General features: G+C 43.6%; 1 protein-coding gene across 10 annotated transcripts in view; it reads right to left on the bottom strand.

Moving 5' to 3' along the window:
- The window catches only part of MAPKAP1 (mitogen-activated protein kinase associated protein 1), a 250193-nt gene extending 241881 nt beyond the window's left edge, over positions 1-8312 (bottom strand). For 5 of the 10 annotated variants that reach the window (XM_021068901.1, XM_021068897.1, XM_021068860.1 and 2 more), the window contains exon 1: positions 7867-8131. The gene's annotated coding sequence lies outside the window, so the exon portion shown is untranslated. Of the gene's footprint in view, positions 1-7866 lie in introns of all 10 variants that reach the window. The other 5 variants (XM_021068876.1, XM_021068852.1, XM_021068882.1 and 2 more) reach the window with 2 other exon arrangements.

A 20683-nucleotide genomic window follows, 5' to 3' on the forward strand; every position in this document is an offset into this window, starting at 1 on the left:
CCGTCGTGGCGCAGTGGTTAACGAATCCGACTAGGAACCATGAGGTTGCGGGTTCGATCCCTGCCCTTGCTCAGTGGGTTAACGATCCGGCGTTGCCGTGAGCTGTGGTGTAGGTTGCAGACGCGGCTCGGATCCCGCGTTGCTGTGGCTCTGGCGTAGGCCGGTGGCTACAGCTCCGATTCAACCCCTAGCCTGGGAACCTCCATATGCCGCGGAAGCAGCCCAAGAGATAGCAACAACAACAACAACAACAACAACAACAAAAAAAAGACAAAAAAAAAAAAAAAAAGTCAATAGTGCCCAGTTGATAGGCACACTAAATCACAAAGCACAACTAGAAATTAACAAGACTAATTTCATGACCCAGACAAGAAAACAAATCTCACTCCGAGCTCCCAATGTGGCTCAGCAGACTAGTATGAGGATGCAGGCTGCTCAGTAGGTTAAAGATCTGGCATTGCCATGAGCTGTGGTGTGGGTTGCAGATGCAGCTTGGATCTGGCATTGCTGTGGCTGTGGCACAGGCCGCAGCTGTTGCTCCAATTTGACCCCCAGCCTGGGAACTTCCATGCGCTGCAGGTACAGCCCTACAAAGAAAAAACAGCGAATCTCACTCCTTTACATAAAATCATTTTTTGTCTACATTATACTAAGATCTGAATGGTTTGTACCCCCGAATGCTGGTACCTGCACCTCTCCAGAAGCATCACGGTACTAGGACATACATAAGCTGTTTCATCTAATCCTCACAAGGACAATATATGCGATTGGCAATTTTGTCCTCATGTACTGAAATCCAGGTGGGCGTGACACCAAAGCCCCACCTTACACTGCTTCAAGATCCAAGCCTGCTTCTCAGTTCTTTCTTAGTCTCCTGTATGCCAGCAACTAAAGTGTAGATTAAAATTTTACTTGTTTTTTTTTTTTTTTTTTTTTTTGGTCTTTTGTCGTTGTTGTTGCTATTTCTTGGGCCACTCCCGCGGCATATGGAGGTTCTCAGGCTAGGGGTCCAATCGGAGCTGTAGCCACCGGCCTACGCCAGAGCCACAGCAACACGGGATCCGAGCCGCGTCTGCAACCTACACCACAGCTCACGGCAACGCCGGATCCTTAACCCACTGAGCAAGGGCAGGGACTGAACCCGCAACCTCATGGTTCCTAGTCGGATTCGTTAACCACTGCGCCACAACGGGAACTCCTACTTGTTTTAAAAAGAAAACCATTCTAGTGTTCCCCTGTGGTGAGTGGGTTAAGGATCCTGGGATGGCTAAAAAATAAATAATTAAAATAAAAAGAAAACCATTCCTTCAAAGAATTTTCTACCAATTTCGCTGCAGAAAGAGTGTTTATTTATAATACAGTAACTTAAAATGAGTCCATAGGGAACTAAAAAAATGTTATTTTTCGAAGTTTCACACATTTTGATCCATTTTGACAGCATCAATAATAAAAACATATTCATAAAAATATACTCAAGTACAGGTTATGAATCTAATACTACATACATTTAGTCTTAAATGTGACATAATATTCAATTTATTTCACAAGCAATTACCATAATTTAACGCCACTAGTTATTCTAATACCTTCTTGCTATTTCCAGAATTTAAGTTTTGTGGTTTAAAAGGTGTCTCCCATTTTTCTCATTTTCAATTACCTAAAACTATTTTCTTCTTAGGGTTCAAATTCTGTGTTTCCTATATTAAATCTATTTCCTCAATATACCTAGACTGCTGCCAACTAGAGTTAATAAATTTTGAATGACTGCTCAGGATTTATTTTCCTCATTTTTATATTCTAGGTTATTTCCTTATACGATAAGAGTATGAATGAAAACGAGTATCTAGAAGGCCAATATTTCTTCAATTTTCACCTTGTTGGAATCTGGATATTAAAATAAAAATAAATTAGAGGAGTTCCCATCATGGCTTAGCGGAAACAAATCTGACTAGCATCCATGAGGACGCAGGCTCAATCGATGACCTCACTCAGTGGGTTAAGGATCCGGTGTTGTCATGAGCTGTGGAGTAGGTCACAAATGCGGCTCGGATCCCGAGATGCTGTGGCTATGGCACAGACTGGCAGCTGCAGCTCCGATTTGACCCCTGGCCTGGGAACTTACATATGCTGTGGGTGCGGCCCTAAAAAAGACAAGGAAAAAAAAATTCTGTATATATAGAGTCAACAAAGCACTGTGTGCATCTGAGGGAGCACCTGGCCTGTCACGGTCCTTTCCCAGAAGTAATGAACAAAAAACAGGGGGAAGAGCTAACAGTGATTCCCTACCTGCCATCAGGAGAGGAGAAGCATTTTAGATCTGACCATTCCCTGGAGTTCCCATCGAGGATCAGCAATAACAAACCTCAGCAGTACCCATGAGGATGCAGGTTTGATTCCTGGCCTCACTCAATGGGTTAAGGATCCGGTGTTGCCATGACCTCTGATGTAGATCACAGATGCAGCTCAGATTCCACATTGCTGTGGCTGTGGTGCAGGCCAGAAGCAAAAGCTCTGATTCAATCCCTAGCCCAGGAACTTCCATATGCCGCAGGTGTGGCCCTAAAAAGCAAAAAAAAAAAAAATTTGACCATTCTCCACTGAGGTCTGCCAGTAATCAGCTGCGTGATTTTTAGGCATGTCAATTAGAATCAGAAAGCCTGACATACAGAAAAGAATTCACCAAGACTTCAACTGCGCTCACTCATGATCATCCAGATCAAAAAAAAGACACAAAGGTTTGTAAATGACTTGACCAAAATCAAAAGGCTGTTAGCCGCATACCTGCATTCGAATTCAAGACCTTCTCTGTCTAGTGCACTTTCTGCTACACTGTAATTCACCGAGCACCGATTTCTTCCTCTCAAGGGGTTATGATAACGCCCCTTGTTCGCTTCATGTAATGTAGAGAAGACCAAAAGAGACAAGCGATCTGATGACATTTAAAGTGCTAAGAGCACAAATGCATTACCAGGTCATCACTTCATCCTAACCCCATCCCACCAGAAATTTAGCCCGATTATACAATAAAAGCATTCGCCCTGCCACTTCCCCAAAGATATCAATGTGAGTCAAGTACAGCGACCCTGAACTCCAGTAATTTACCAGTAGCTTTCTGATCAATAATCACAAATGCATTGGTACCCAAACTTTCAGTGATCACTTAGTTTAGAGTTCAAAATCAGGCAGCCTATGACTGTATGTAATCCATAAGTGTGCTTTGGTCTACATGTCATTTTTTAATGGCAATTTTTCTTTTTCTTTTTCTTTAAGGCCACACCTGCAGCATGTGGAAGTTCCCAGACCAGGGAATGAATCTAAGCCATGGCTGCAAACTACACCGCAGCTGCAGCAATGCCATTTCCTTTAACGCACTACACCAGGCCAGGGACTGAACCCATGCCTTGCAGTGACCCAAGCCCCACCAAAGAGTCTTAACCCACTGTGCCACAGCAAGAACTTCTTCATGGCAATTTTTTAAACTAAATACGTTAAAATCCAGATTTCCAGCATTTCTTGAAAACAATCAGAATAAGGGACACTAGCCTCATTTCCTCACACGACAACAGGCAACTGGAGCTGAGTAATGACTACCGCTACCTTCAGATTGACTGGCCATACACCCTCCAGTTCACAAGGTCTGTCCTACTCTTTATACGACATCATGGGACTCTTGAGGTAGAGCTCAAAAAAGAACTAAATTAATAAATTTATTTACTCTTTTGGTCAACTTCTTTTTGCATTATCAACTCACTAGCTCTGTGATTCTTGGGTAACACCCTTAACCACTAAGGCTTAAGTTACTCATGTATTAAGCGGGGTGATACCATCTGTCTCACAGAATGATGAAGGTCAAAGGAAATAAGGCGTACAAAAACATTTAACAATGACTAAAATACAAGGGCTCAATTATTTTAAATTTAACACAAGCTGAAATGTGCTAACCTCTGAGTCAAAACTTTTCAAATACTTCAAATTCACAGAAAACACAAGTCCAGGGCATCTCCCATGGGAGAAAAAAATGTAATGGGACAGAATTCCTTCTCATCTAATAATCTGGCATCTAGTGCCGCGTCCTTAGCAACAGTCTATACATCAGAATATCAGATTTACAGCAAATTCTCTCAGCTGAAGCCAAGTATAATCCACTGAACTGCAACCGTTTATGATTTCTTCAGTTATGTGTCAACAAGAAAAACAAATGCCCTGCTAAAAAATGTATGTGTGTACGTGTGTATTTAACGTGACAGATGAGGCGATGAGCTCCCTGAATGCAGAAGTCATGTTCATGTCTCATCATCTGTACTGCCCCCCATAGTGACAGGTACACTGAGGCCAGGGCTCAGGGGCTAGCTCGCCCCTGAAGCCATCCACATCCCGAAGAAGAAACAGCAAGGTGCAGTACTGAAGAGTGGAGATACAGAAGTTTGGCAGATAACCCCTCTATTCACAGCTCCAGCATGTCCATCAATTCAAGGAACGTATTTAACCCCTCTGAGCTCTGGTTCTGTCATCTATAAAATCAGGATGCTAATAACACCTCCCCATAGATGAATAAATGAGATGATGCATTTAACACAAAGCCAGCACCCGTTATCAGTGTTTCCTCCTCCATGCACCACAGTAGCCTGGGGGAACTGCTATCTTAGTGCCCACAAGGCTTTACTACAGTTCACCTGAGCACACACGTGTCTTCCCCATGGAAATGTCAACAACCACAGGATGGGGATCTGGTTATATTTCTCTTTGCATCTGTGCGTCTAACATTCTCCCTGGCATTGCTGAATGAATCATAGGTTTTCAAGGTATTTATTAATAGAAAGGGTTATGAGCAGGAACTAGAACACAAGCCTTGCCTGACACACAAGCCCTGATTTTGACCCCCTACTGACCCTCCAACTTTACCTCCCAGTGTCTCCACTAAAAGAAGCAATGGCTGGCTTTATTCAGGCTGGTCTACTCACTACTCCAAAACCATGGCACAGGCATTACCCCTTGCATCTTAGCTATCATTTCAGGAGACCCTGTCACATATCCAGCTCTTCACCCACATTAGTTTACAACACTCCACAAAGTCTATGTCATCCCCTATCCCAAACTATACTTGAAGGAAATAATGCTAAGAATTAAGAAACTTGCCCAAGGTCACATATCTACTAAGAGGAGGGACCAGGAATTGAATCCAGAGTCCATGGTTGTTCTCTACAGAATGTCTGGTCCACTTAGATTCAAAACCGAGCTGACCCACCACCACCTACTACCTTCTTGCCTTAGAAGATTACGGTCTTCTCTACATTTAAAGGACTTTCTGTACCATTCATTTGAACGTTCATGTTTTTTCTCTTGCACAGCTGTTTCAGTATGTGTCTGCATAGAAAAACCACAGTGTGAGAAAGAAGGAAAAAAACATAATGGAAAAAGCACAGATGTAGGCATAAGACAGACCTGGGTTTGAATCCTGGCTCTCATACCAGATATGTAATTTATCCTGGGCCTTCCTAACCTGTAAATTGAGGTTAAAATGATTAAACAAGAGAAACCTAATATAATGTCCAGTACAGTAAATAATAAACCTAAGTTAACCTCACATTACAAAGCATTACCTGGCCGTAGCACACTCCTCCAAAGTGAACGACCACCTCCCCTCTTGTGCTACACTGGATCAATCACAAAAGAACTCTGAGTGTACATACCACTCCATGTTAGAATTATTTCCTTTCTGATGGAACATGATGGAGGATAATGTGAGAAAAAGAATATATATACGTATGACTGAGTGACTTTGCTGTACAGTAAAAATTGACAGAACACCATAAATCAACTATAATGGAAAAAATAAAAATCTTAAAAAAAAATTATTTCCTTATCTCTCTCACTAAATTCAGCAGGCAAGGACAGAGTCTTATTTATCTCTATGTTGTCTAGCATGGTATCTGGTATATATTCATACTCAGTAAATGTTTGCTAAGTGAAATAATGGTAGATATAATAATGAGTGTTTAGTTCCACTGGTGGCTCAGCAGAAACAAATCTGACTAGCATCCATGAGGACGCAGGTTCCATCCCTGGCCTCAATCGGTGGGTTAAAGATCAGCGTTGCTGAACTGTGGTGTAGGTCACAGACACGGCTGGGATCTGACACTGCCGTGGCTGTGGTGTAGGCCATCGGCTACAGCTCTGAGCTCTGACTGGACCCCTAGCCAGGGATTCTCCATATGCCGAGGGTGCAGCCCTAAAAAGCCCAAAAAAAAAAAAAAGAAAAAAAAAGAAAAAAAAAATAGCGTTTATAGGAGTCTAGAAAACAAATCATTTCCAGCTAAGGCTGTCCTGGATTGTTTAAGGGAAGGCCAATTTCAGCTGGGCCCTGGATAACATCTTAATAGCTGGAAACATAAAGGAGAAATCTAGGCAGAGAGACTGTCCTACAAAAAAAATAACAAACAAAGGAAAGAACAAAGACTATTTTGAGGTCCTACTTATCCAGAGTAAAGGATCAGGGTGGGGCTTCAGCTTTTGAAGCATAGCTGAAAGTTAGGCAGGAGACAGATCAGTGGAAGAAGTGAGTCTGCTCTGCATCACAGCAGAAGGTAGGTGTGAGCACAAAGCTGAATGGGAAAGGGGCTACCAGCATGCCTCACAGGCCCCAGCAAGCTTGCAAGAGCGAAAACTGAAAAAGATGAAAACAAGTATCAATACCTTTTTTTTTTTTTTTTTGGCTTTTTTAGGGCCACACCCAAGGCATATGGAAGTTCCCAAGCTAGAGGATGAATCTGAGCTTTTGCTGCCAACCTATGCCAGAGCCACAACAACAAAGGATCCGAGCTGCGTCTGTCACCTATGCTACAGCTCACCGCAAAGCACAAGATCCTCAACCCACTGAGCGAGGCCAGGGATGAAACCCGTGTCCTCATGGATCCTATCGGGTTTGTTACTACTGAGCCACGAGGGGTCCTCCCAATATCAATACTTCATCAATAACTGTTTCAGCAATTACAGATCATCTTGTGTGAGCTCAGAGAATATGAAAAAGAAAACATGATGCCTCCTTTCCCTGCGGTTTTAAATTAGGAATCCACTCCTTCTGCTTGCTGGAATAGAATGAGAATGTTGACTTTGTTTTAACTGATATGCCTAAACATCTGCCTCCATTTGACTGTTCACACCTAGGGAAGTTGTGAACTTCACTACTTTTGGCTTATAACATGATGCTTTTGAACAGTACCAGGTATTGTGATAGGCTTCGAAAATCACTTGCATTCATTTAGAATGAAAATTGAACCAATCTCTGAGTCAACTTTTAGGTGTCTGGTTAAAGTAATGCTCTTGTTTAAACTACGAAGAGTTGTTTTGTTTTGTTTCCAGCCTTCAACAGATCTAGAAGACTCTATGCCACTCCCATAAACAAAAAGCTGAATCAAAGTTCCATCAGCACTCAGGCTAGACCAAAAAAAACAGTTCTGCAAGGCTGTTTACCCCTCTGGGGCAATGGAGAGCAGGGGCGCTAGGTAACAGAGACTGCACAGGCAGTGCTTTAAAAACTTGCTTTTCACGTTATGAAGATTAAGACACCAAGACGTTGCTGAGGGTAGGGCCAGAAACTGCCAGGGTCAACAGTACCCTTACCAAACCCCAATACTACCAGGCCACTAGCTTCTCCTCCCCCAAATCACACACCCAGCTGTCAAGTTCATAGCAGCCTCCAGTTCTGGAAAAGCCCAGGAAACGGATTCTCACAGGAGACCAGAGCAAGGGCCAGACAGGCTGCCCACTAGGCAGAGCCGAGCGCGAGGAGTAAGGAGGGCCGCCAGGTGGCTCGGGTGGGCGGACAGGCGAGGGAGCGAAGGAGCTAGCGGCTGGGGTAACCTTTACCTGAAGCTGCTGCCACACTACGTACGGGCCGGGTCGGCCCCGGGACACGTTCCTGAGGGGAGGGCCCGGCACCCCGCGCCTCCCGGCCCCAGCCCGAGCAGCGCACTCTCGGAATCCTCGGGGGCCGGCGCTCCTCCCAGCCGGCTCAGCAGCCGCTTTCCGGGCCAGCCCTCATGCCCCCGCCGCTCGCCGCCGCTGGCCGGCTGAGCAGCAGTCCTGTTGACCGGAGCCCCGCCACGACCCGGAACCGCACCCCACGCACCGGAAGTCCCCGACCGGGAAGAAGCCCCTGGCTGGGGACGTAGTGCGCAGGCCCCAGAGCCAAGAGCAAGGAGGGAAGCCCTCCCGGGGGGCGGGGCCGAACGGGAGGCCGTGCGCATGCGCACCGCTTCCCTGGCCACGGGTAAATCTCAGGTTTGAGAGACTAGCTGTCAGCCAGTCTGGCGAGATACGCCGACTTCTCGGTTTGCATTGGGTAGAAATTAACGTCAGCCTTTTTCGAATTTCCTTCCTTCTCCCCGCTTCCACGGGAAAAAAAAAGCCCTCAGTTGATACTGAAAAAAGTGATGAGGCCTCTTAGTCTCTGGGTTAGGAAGACATGGGTTCAAATTCTAACTCTAACCTACTGTGTATCCTAAAATGAGACAACTCCCCTCTCTGACCCTAAGTTTTCCGGTGCATACAGTAGTTCCGATTTTAGAGTACTGCTGTGAGAGTGAATGAGATGATGCTTTATTTTATTTTATTTTTGTCCTTTTGCTTTTTTCTAGGGCCGCTTCCCGCGGCATAAGGAGATTCCCAGGCTAGGGGTCTAATCGGAGCTGTAGCCGCCGGCCAACGGCAGAGCCACAGCAACGTGGGATCCGAGCCGCGTCTGCGACCTACACCACAGCTCACGGCAACGCCAGATCCTTAACCCACTGAGCAAGGCCAGGGATAGAACCCGCAACCTCATGGGTCCTAGTCGGATTTGTTAACCACTGCGCCACGACGGGAACTCTGAGATGATACTTTAAAAACAGCACAGGAGTTTCCACTGTGGTGCAGCGGGTCAAGGATCCAGCTCTATTTCTGCAGCAGCTTGGGTTGCTGCTGAGGCCCGGGACGACTCTCAGCCCAACGCAGGGGTTAAGGATTAAGCATTGCAGAAACTATGGCGTAGGTCCCAGATACTTCTGGGGTTAGATCCCTGACCCAGGAACTTCTATCGGGCGGGGAGGGTGGTCAGGGGGAGGGGCGTGACCAGACAAGGCCAAAAACAAAATAAACAAACAAAAAAAACCACTCAGCACAGTGCCTGACACACTAACTTAGTAAATGTTAGTTACTATTCTATTATCTGTAAAATGGAGATAATTATCTTCCTCAAGAACTGCAGGGAGGTTTACTGGAGATATGGGACCCGCCCCAAACAGAAGCTCATTATTGGTAATCTCGTTCCCTCGGGGAATCCGTAGGGGAAGCTGCCGTGAAGGGGGAGGAAGGACTCAAGCAATGCAATGACAGATAGTCTGGACTGTGGCTCTCAAAAATACACCTTAGCAAAGGGAAGGGGAGGGAAAAAATCAAGGCTGAATTTCAGCCCAGGAGGGATCTTACCCAATATTAAAATTACCAATAAATACACCATGAATCCACCCCATGTATTCAAATATATGATTGATTTCTTAGCTCATAGGGAGGGGAAAAATGCATCTTACCACCCAACTATCACCATAGTTCTGCACACATACCACCATAGTTCCATCAGTGACCTGTTGGAGGTGCTCTGCCAAAGCAAAGGGTGTGAACAAGGTTGGACATTTTATTTTCTGAGGTCACCAGGTTATCTGTCCCCTTCTAAATATGAATCTTCAGGGAGTTCCTGTCGTGGCTCAGTGGTTAACAAATCCGACTAGGAACCATGAGGTTTCGGGTTCGATTCCTGGCCTTACTCAGTGGGTTAAGGATCCAGTGTTGCCTTGAGCTGTGGTGTGTAGGTCGAAGGCAAGTCTCAGATCTGGCGTTGCTGTGGCTCTGGCATAGGCCAGAGGCTACAGCTCCGATTGGACCCCTAGCCTGGGAACCTCCATATGCTCTGGGTGCGGCCCTAGAAAAGATAAAAATAAATAAATAAATAAGAATCTTCATTTTCACTTGTCTCTTGAACTCCAGTCTGAAGCACAGCTGCTTGCTTATATAAAACTCAACCGGCCCTCAAAGCTTTCTCTCCACAAGCTCTAAGGAGTGAATACCCACACTCCCACTTACAAGTGTTGTGATTTCATATCTCTAAATTGCCTTATCGTAAAATGGAAAGTGACCAAAGTCCTAATTAACCTCACTGGGCGGCTGCGAGGATTAAATGAGCTAATACAGGGAGTGGCTCAGTGGGTTAAGGATCTAGCATTGTTACTGTTGTGGCTGTGGTTACAGCTGTGGCTCAAGTTCAATCCCTGGCCCCACCTGGGACCTTTGTCATGCCACAGGTGCATCTAAAAAAAAAGAGCTAATACATGTAGTTCATATAGAATAGAGTCCACATGTAACTAACATTTACTAACATTTGTATAAAGTGCTTCCCACTATTACAACACCTCAGTCAGTAAACAGATACTTATTGTCTCTGTATTAAGCCTGTCCTAGGCATCAGAGACTTAGCGGAGAAAAAAACCAGACAGGACTCCACCCTAATGAAGCTTATAGTAAGTAAAGTTTGACTATGAATTTGAAATAGCCACTATAGCAAGTTGGAGTGCAGGGAAATATAATAAGATTTCAGGAACATTGAGGGCCCCATTGAGAATGGAGACTCTGAATTTGTGGTTGTACTACTATGACGGTCGTGTGATTTTTCTATAGTTAGTCTGAATGGTTAAGATGCAGGCACACAGGAGTCCCTATCGTGGCGCAGCGGAAACAAATCTGACTAGGAACCATGAGGTTGCAGGTTCGATCCCTGGCCTCGCTCAGTGGGTTAAGAATCCGGCATTGCCATGAGTTGTAGTGTAGGTCGCAGACTTGGCTCGGATCCCACGTTGCTGTGGCTGTGGTGTAGGCCAGCATATGTAGCTCTGATTAAACCCCTAGCGTGGGAACCTCCGTATGCTGCAGGTGTGGCCCTGAAACGCAAAAAAAAAAAAAAAAAAAAAAAAAAAGGAAGAAGAATAAAAAAAGATGCAGGCACACAAAGAACAATTGTGTTAATCCAAGGAAGACAGTTTTGCCAGACAGGTGTGACGGGGGTCAAGTAATTTAAGATCTCAGCTTTCGAGAGGGCTTAAAACAAAAGGCCACAGAAAGATGCTCAAGAGGTAAGTAAGAGAATTCCAGCAAGGCTCATGTCACTGACCTGAAGGTCCCAGAACAGGTATAATGGAAGTCTCTGATGATCCAAGGCAGAAAGACGGATGGGCATCTTGAATAACCTCAGATGAAGAGCCATCTGAGAGTGGGGTCCTGACTGAAGATGAAGGGAGGAAAAAGTTGTTCAAAGATGAGACAGTCAAGGAACTGAGACACCGCATGATCTCAAAGGCTCCCGGGATGAGGGATGGACACTGGGGGGAAAGAAAACTCGTAGTGCTTCCTGCAATGGAGGAAGGTAGTTAGAGGAGGCGAATGATGGGCCACCTGCATGGCTTAACCTCCAAGGAGTAGGAATTGTATCTGAGTGGGAGTGGCTTTAAAAAGCTGAGCATACACTGACCTGTCTCCTGACCTAGGAGTGCATAGGAATAGGACAAAAGTTATACTTTTACAGCATACTGATAGTGCTGGGCCAGGGGCTAGGTGGGGGACTTCAGTAGACATGAGGACTCAGGGACCAATATCTCAGCGTACCCGTGACTATCTGGTTTTCCATACTTGAGCTGCAACTTGGAAAAGAGGCCATGGTAAGGATCAGCGGCTCTTGTTCTTCTGATCCCCAAGACTAGAATGGGGGCAACGGGCAGAGGTTCAAAGACCCTAATAGGAATCTCTGCTGTGGTGTAATGGGTAAAGAATCCGACAGCAGGGAGTTCCTGTTGTGGCTCAGCAGGTTACAAACCCAACTAACATCCATGAGGATGCAGGTTCAATCCCTGGCCTCACTCAGTGGGTTAAGGATCCAGCAGTGCCTTGAGCGATGGTGTAGGTCACAGATCCCTCGGATCCCTCATTGCTGTGGCTGTGGTATAGGCAGCAGCTGCAGCTCCAATTCAACCCCCTATCCCAGGAAGCTCTAAACAGAAAAAAAAAATTAAAGAGAGAGAGAGAATCTGACTGCAGCAACTTGGGTCGCTTTGGAGGCATAGGTTCCATCCCCAGCCTGGTGCAGTGGGTTGAAGAATCTGGTGTTGCTGCAGCACACTGCGGAGCAGCTTTTATTCAGCCCCCGGCCTGGGAACTTCCACTTAACATGGGTGTAGCCATTTAAAAAAAAAAGACACCTGCTACCTATGTGGCCTTCAACAGGTGATTTGCCTTCTGTATACCTGTTTCCTTATCTAGGTTATTGTGAGGGTTCAGTGACATAATGCATGGAGCACACTTAGAAGAGTGCCTGGCATATAGGAAGTGTTCTGTAAATGCCAGCTCCCATTGCCTGGTGCATCTACTGCACCAAAGACCGGCAGAAAAAGTCAGGACCCTTTATGCATTTGTTTTCTGCAAAACACAATTGCTTGAGCAATTCCTGCTCAAGCCTCAATTGCCCTTTCTCTCTCCACTCAGTAAACTCTCTGTTTCTCTCTCTTTTTTTAAGTGGCTTAAAACAACAACAATTTATTATTTGTCAAGATTCTGTGACTTAGTGGTTTGTTCCTCTGCCAGTCTTCTTGGTTTGCCCACGCACTTTCAGTCAGATGCCCATTAGAATGATTGGAAGTTCTCAGATGGCTGGAGAAGTCGGCCAGGGCACCTTGGTTTTTCTCCTTGTGGCCTCTCTAGTGACTCTTTGGGGCGTCTAATTAACAGAGTGGTGAGATTCTTAAAGGATAAATCCCAAGGAGTTCCCTGGAGGTTCTGCCTTGTTCCCAGGCCAGGGATTGAATACAATGTGACTTCTGCCACAGCTGCAGCAACACCAGATCCTTTAACCCACTGGGCCTGGCTGGGATCGAACCCATACCTCCTCAGTGACCCAAGCCACACAGTTGGATTCTTAACCTGCTACACCATGGCGGAAACTCACAGTGTGCTTTTTAAGAAATGTTTTTATTAAATATATATGTGCCATTTTAACCATTCTATTAAGTATGTTCCATTCATTCTTGAAAACCAAATTCACATGCTGCTTCTGCTCCTCTAGGAAATTTTCCAAGATCACATCTTCCCAACAGGCCACATGAAGAGCTTCATTCTCTGTGTTCAGCATTTATCATATTTTCTGTTATTCTTTCAAAACATATCCCTCTCCCTGATAGGACATGAGCAAAGGAATTCTTCCTTCTTTTGTTTTCTTCTCTTCCTCTTTAAAAAAATATACAAGGAGTTCCTGTCATGGTGCAGTGGTTAACGAATCTGACTAGGAACCATGAGGTTGCAGGTTCGATCCCTGGCCTTGCTTAGTGGGTTAAGGATCTGGCATTGCCATGAGCTGTGGTGTAGGCTGCAGACGTGGTTTGGATCCTGTGTTGCTGTGGCTCTGGAGTAGGCCGGCGGCTACAGCTCCGATTGGACCCCTAGCCTGGGAACCTCCATGTGCCGTGGGAGCGGCCCAAGAAACAGCAAAAAGACAAAAAATAAAAATAAAATAAAATATTTGCTTTAGAAAAAAAAAAGACAAAAAAAAAAAACCAAAAAATAAATAAATAAAATAAAAAAATATACTTAAGGCTTAAAACACCGTAAACACTTGGTTAAATGAGTGTTAAATGAAAAGTTACACAAAACATGTACATTGCTTCATTTCAAGCAATTGGAAATCTTATGTTGTGAAGCAGAATTTGCATGCGGAAAACACCGCTTTTCCAAACCTATGACAAGCTGAGAGTGAAGAAAATAAGATAAAAGTAACCCTCTAACAAGCCCTGCCAGAGCTGTGGGAAGATGGAGGCCTCTTCTAGCTCTCTGCAAATGTGTGTTCTTAAGATTTGGTATGTGTGAATCCGTCTCCCTGCTATTTTCCCAATTTTAGTTTCCTCTCCTTTTGAAATATATTTTTTCCTCCCATAGGGAAAACACAGGCATTTTTACCCCTATGGTACAAAGCAATTTAGGACAATAGTAAATTAGGTGTCAAAAATCTATTCCAACTATTTGAAAGAAGCCTCCAAGAAGTGGACAATTTCAGAGCAATATAGTCTTTTTTCAAATTAAAGTAACATCTCAACATGAAGATTTTTTTGTAAAGCAAATGTAGTGCTCATAATAAGGTGAGTTTGGCAGGTACAGGGGAAGCACAAAGTTAACCAACCAGGAAAACTTAAACATAACACCCTGCAGATACTATTCAAGGAGGAGTTCTCATCGTGGTGCAGTGGTTAAAGAATCCGACTAGGAACCATAAGGTTGCAGGTTCGATCCCTGGTCTTGCTCGGTGGGTTAAGGATCCGGCGTTGCCGTGAGCTGTGGGGTAGGTCACACATGTGACTCTCGTGTAGGCTGGTGGCTCCGATTTGACCCAAGAAATGGCAAAAAAAAAAAAAAAGGACAGATACTATTTAAGTATAAATCTGTTCTAAGTTCTCACAGAGATTTCCTGAGTTTTGTTCTGTTGTCTTTTTGTGCTGAATATTATTGCTGGTATCCATTTTTAGATACTTGGGATAAAAATGAAACACCTGGCTGGTATTATTTAGTATCTCTATGGCTATATTTTTATATAAATGTAGTTCCTTCCCCAACTCCAGGCTCTAGAACCAACTTCTAATAGTATCTTTTCTTGTTTTAAAGGTTAGCTAGTACTGAGTTCCGACTCCTGAATTAATTGATGTTAACAGGACTTAGGATGTAAAAAAAAAAAGCAGACTCGTATGTTTTGTCGAATGCAACTTCTAAGAATGCATAATTAACAGTGTCTCCATTAATATACAGTATGTTCAACAGTGAGACACCACCATCATAAATAAAGGTAGACATGGATAAATTTATAATTAAAAATGCATTAGAAATTACAAGCATAATTTATTTACTAATGTGCACTGGAATAAATTTTATGTGTACTATTTTAAAGCAGGGCATTAATAAATAATAGTGAACATAAAATGTTTTTGCAGCTAAAATATTTCAATAAATATTAGTAAGTTAAATGTGCTGCAGAGTTATAATTGCTATGAAGTAAAGTTTATAGAATACAATCACAATAGAGAGAACTATTTCTCGGGTGTATTTAAAATATCAGAAATAACTGTCTCTTTGAAAGCCAACAAGGAGAGTATATTCAGAGTAGTTCCTGTGCACATGTTTTCAGAAAAAGCTTAGGACATCCAGGAGTTCCCGCTGCAGCACAACAAGATCAGCGGCATCTCTGCAACACCAGGACACAGGTTCGATCCCTGGCCCAGCACAGTGTGTTAAAAGATCCGGTGTTGCTCGGACCTGATCCCTGCCCTGGGAACTTCATATGCCACAGGGTAGGGGGGTGGGGAGGGAGCTTAGGACATCCAAATAGCAAATAATTAATTGATCACAGCTTAAGACATCCAAAATCATTCTGGTCATGTACTTTTACGGATTAGTGCCTTCAAATCTTACCCGCTTGTTTGTTTGTTTTACATTAATCTGGAGCAAAGTCTCCTGCCTGAGAACCCCATAGGTCTTTTTTTAAACCCTTCACTTAAAAACTGACCTTACCGTGCACTGTGGTTTTGCTCAGTAAAGGGCAAACCATTCCTAGGTGCCAGGCAACTGTTCTAAGAGCTCTCATATTGTACTGACTCCACACCCTTAACCACTGCACTCTACTGGCTTTTATTTTAGTCTTACATTTATTTCACTTTCTGAGTGTTCAGAGCGGGTGTTTTCAGTGAGATTGTAAGCCCCACAATACCCAGCAGTATTTTTTTAGTTTGATGCCTCTGCAAAGAGAGCTGACATTTATGTGTAGAGTGTTTCTCGTAGTGGAGGGGTTGTTTGTTTTGTTTTGTTTTTCCTAGTAGGACCATGGTACATGCATGGCAAGGAATGGCATCCATAACTGGTTGAGTCTTATTCTGTGCCTGGCACAGATATACCTAATGGCTTTAAACACCTAATCTAATTTAATCCTCACAACAATCTAATAAATAGATATTCTTATCCCCATTTAACAAATGAGGAAACTGAGACTCAAAGAGCTGAAGTCACTGGCTCAAGATCATGCAACTAGGGAGTTCCCGTTGTGGCTCAGTGGTTAAGGAATCTGACTAGGAACCATGAGGTTTCGGGTTCGATTCCTGGCCTTGCTCAGTGGGTTAGGGATCCAGCATGGCTGTGAGCTGTGGTGTAGGTTGCAGACTCGGCTCCGATCCCGAGTTGCTGTGCCTCTGGCGTAGGCCAGTAGCTACAGCTCCTATTAGACCCCTAGCCTGGGAACCTCCATATGACAAAACCCCTCAAAAGACAAAAGACAGAAAAAAATAAAAATCATGCAACTAGAAACCGGCTGACTTGGAAGCCCCAAGCTCTACATTTTCCCCAGTGATAATCAGTGGCCCCTGTTCCTAAAATAATCATATCCATTTTCTAAAACATGTTGCTATCTAGCATCTCACAATCCATTCAGCTGGGTTTTTTTTCCCCTCACTGATATCTAATCTAAGTCTCTCCTGCTCCCACTTAATATAATTCCCTCATGTCCTGTCCTTAGCCGACAAGAACTGATATTTAAAACACATGAGCAACATCCCTTTAGATATTTGAAGATGGCTGTTAAATTCTCCTTAACCTTTTTTCCTCCATGATACAGTATTAGTAACCCGAATTCCTTTAGCCTTTTCTCACAGGGATTCTTTCTAAAGCATCCCTCACTCTGAGCCACACTCTTAGAGTGTGATTTCAGATTTTCCGTATCTCAATTCATTATCATCACCTTCAAAGAGCATTTTTTTTTTTCTTTTTCAACCACACCTGCAGCGTGTGGAAGTTCCTGGGCTAGGGGTCAAATTGGAGCTGTAGCTAAAGCCTATGTCACAGCCCCAGCAACACCAGACCCAAGCTGCATCTGCAACCTACACCGCAGCTTGTAGCAACTGTGGATCCTCAACCCACTGAGCAAGGCCAGAAATTGAACCTGTGTCCTCACATACTATGTTGCGTTTGTAACTCACTGATCCACAATGGGAACTCCAAAGAGCATTTATTAAGCACCTATATATGCATGTGACCTCTTCTGGTATTTATACAAGCCAGAAAAGCAAAAGAAGATAACTGGATGCAACCACTCTAAGATGTCTGGGTCTCCAAATAGTGTTCTTTTATTTTTATTATTTTTTGGCTGCACCTGAGGCATGTGGAAATTCCCGGGGCCAGGGATTGAACCCGTGCCACAGTTGCAACCCGAGCCACAGCAGTGGCAATGCTGTAGGAACAAGAGTAGGTGTTCATTTTACATCTGTATCACACTTAGACAAATTATCTCTGTGTTATGGCCAAAACAACTGTAATATTTGCTCAGTAAGTATATCTTTCTTTTTTGGGGTTGCACTCATGGCATATGGAAGTTCCCAGGCTAGGGGTCAAATCAGAGCCACAGCTACAGCAACTTGGGATCGGAACTGCCTCTGTGACCTACACCAGAGCTGTCAGCAACACCAGATCCTTAACCCACTGAGCAAAGCCAGGGATCAAACCCAAATCCTCAGGATACCAGTCAGGTTCGTTACTGCTAAGCCATGATGGGAACGCCCCATTCTGTAAATTTTAAAATGTTCTTTCTATGTAGGCTGAAAAGATGAAACATCTGACTCTCATAAATACTTAGATTTTAATATTCTTTTCCCAATAAATAATACCTTTTTTTGGAAATACTCATTTGTCCTTCACACTCAACAGAGATTTTGAATGAAATAATTTTCATTTTGAATAAAAAAAGGATGTCTATAGACATCTTTATTTTTTTTCTGGAAAAATAATTTTTTTTTGGTCTTTTTGTCTTTTCTAGGGCCACTTCCGCGGCATATGGAGGTTCCCAGGCTAGGGGTCTAATTGGAGCTGTAGCCATCAGCCTACACCAGAGCCACAGCAACGCGGGATCTGAGCCACGTCTGTGACCTACACCACAGCTCACGGTAACACTGGATCCTTAACCCACTGTGCAAATCTAGGGATCAAACCGGCAACCTCATGGTTCCTAGTCGGATTCGTTAACCACTGTGCCGAGACGGGAACTCCTGCAGAAATAAATTTGTTCCCCATAAGAGCACACCTCATACCAATAACTTGGTTTCTTATACCAGTCTCCAATAAAGGGAACCAGGGCTCTTTCAAGAAATAGATAATTCTATATAAAATGGGATAAAGACAGTCTTTTCAGCAAATATCGCTGGGAAAACTGGACAGCTGCATGTAAATCAGTGAAACTGGAACACACCCTCACACTCTGCACAAAAATAAACTCAAAATGGCTTAAAGACTTAAATGTAAGATAAGACACCATCAAACTCCTAAAAGAGAACATAGGCAAAACATTCTCTGATACCAACCTTACAAATGTTTTCTCAGGTCAGTCTCCCAAAGCAACAGAAGTAAAAGCAAAAATAAACCAATGGGACCTAATCAAACTGACAAGCTTTTGTACAGCAAGGAAACCACCAAAAAAAAAAAAAAAAAAAAAAGACAACTTACAGAATGGGAGAAAATAGTTTCAAATGATGCAACTGACAGGGGCTTAATCTCTAAAATATACAAACAACTTCTACAACAGCAAAAAAAGCCAACAACCCAATTGAAAAATGGGCAAAAGACCTGCCATAGACATGTCTCCAAAGAAGATATACAGATAGCCAACAAGCACATGAAAAAATGCTCAACATCCCTGATTATTAGAAAAATGCAAATCAAAACTACGAGATACCACTCCACACCAGTCAGAATGGCCATCATTAATAAGTCCACAAATAACAAATGCTGGAGAGGGTTTGGAGAAAAGAGAACACTCCCGCACTGTTGGTGGGAATGTAAATTGGTACAACCACTATGGAAAACAGTATGGAGGTACCTTAGAAAACTATACATAGAACTACCATATGACCCAGCAATCCCACTCTTGGGCATATATCTGGACAAATCTTTCCTTGAAAAAGACATATGCACCCACATGTTCATTGCAGCACTATTCACAATAACCAAGACATGGAAACAACCTAACAACCTAAATGCCCATCGACAGATGATTGGATTAGGAAGAGGTGCTATATATGCACAATGGAATAGTATTCAGCCATAAAAAAGAACAAAAATGCCATTTGCAGCAACATGGATGGAACTAGAGACTCTCATCCTGAGTGAAGTAAGTCAGAAAGAGAAAGACAAATACCATACAATATTACTTCTATCTGGAATCTAATATATGGCACAAATGAACCTTTCCACAGAAAAGAAACTCATGGACTTGGAGAACAGACTTGTGGTTGCAAAGGTGGAGTGGGAAGGAGTGGGATGGGCAGGGAATTTGAGGTTAATAGATGCAAAGTATTGCCTTTGGAGTGGATAAGCAATGGGATCCTGCTGTATAGCACTGGGAACTAGGTCTGGTCACTTGTGATGGAGCATGATAATGTGAGACAAAAGAATGTATACTTGTATGTGTGACTGGGTCACCTGGCTGTTAAGTAGCAAATTGACAGCACACTGTAAACCAGCTATAGTGGAAAAAAATAAAAATCATTAAAATAAAAAAAGAGACAAATGTGTAGAAATATGATAGCAAAAAAAAAAAAAAGAAATAACTGATTTTGGAAGTAGAGAAGAAAATATTCAAGATGAACCTGAAATATTTCGTAGTGCTAGAATAAGAAAATGGTTGGCACAAAAACCCTACACATGGATAGAGGTACGTCAAAGGGAGACAGGAGCCAGTGGCCAAAGCTGAAAACTTTCAGCAACAAAATAAATAAATAATTTTTTGGTATTTTTGTCTTTTTTAGGGCCACACCTACAGCATATGGAGGTTCCCAGGCTAGGGGTCAAATCAGAGCTGTAGCCACTAGCCTATACCACAGCCATAGCAACGCCAGATCTGAGCCGTGTCTGAGACCTACACCACAGCTCATGGCAACACTGGATCCTTAACACACAGACTGAGGCCAGGGATCGAACCTGTGTCCTCATGGATGCTAGTTGGTTTTGTTAACTGCTAAGCCATGACGGGAACTACAAAATAAATAATTTTGAATCATAACTCAAAATATAAAATAAATATCCACTCCCTCCACCAGGATAATATCAATGGCAGTAAGTCATGGGGCTAGTATGTACTTTTGCTATGATGTGATGAAAATGGCAATTTCCCTCTGTGCTCCTCCTCTCCAAAACCATTAATCATGAAGAAAACATCACATAGTTGTAGGGAAAAAACTTGACCAGTAATCCTTAAACCATTAAGGTCATCAAGAGCCAGAGAGGAGTTCCCATTGTGGTGCAGTGGTTAACGAATCCGACTAGGAACCACGAGGTTGCGGGTTCGGCCCCTGCCCTTGCTCAGTGGGTTAAGGATCCGGCATTGCCATGAGCTGTGGTGTAGGCTGCAGATGCAGCTCGGATCCTGTGTTGTTGTGGCCCCGGTGTAAGCCAGCGGCTACAGCTCCTACTGGACCCCTAGCCTGGGAACCTCCATATGCCATGGGATGGCCCTAGAAAAGGCAAAAAGACAAAAAAAAAAAAAAAGAGCCAGAGATTCTGAGAAACTGCCCCAGTCAAGAGGAGCCTAAGGAGA

This window comes from Sus scrofa, chromosome 1, assembly GCF_000003025.6.
Source record: "Sus scrofa isolate TJ Tabasco breed Duroc chromosome 1, Sscrofa11.1, whole genome shotgun sequence".
In the NCBI taxonomy this organism is placed as follows: Eukaryota; Metazoa; Chordata; class Mammalia; order Artiodactyla; family Suidae; genus Sus; species Sus scrofa.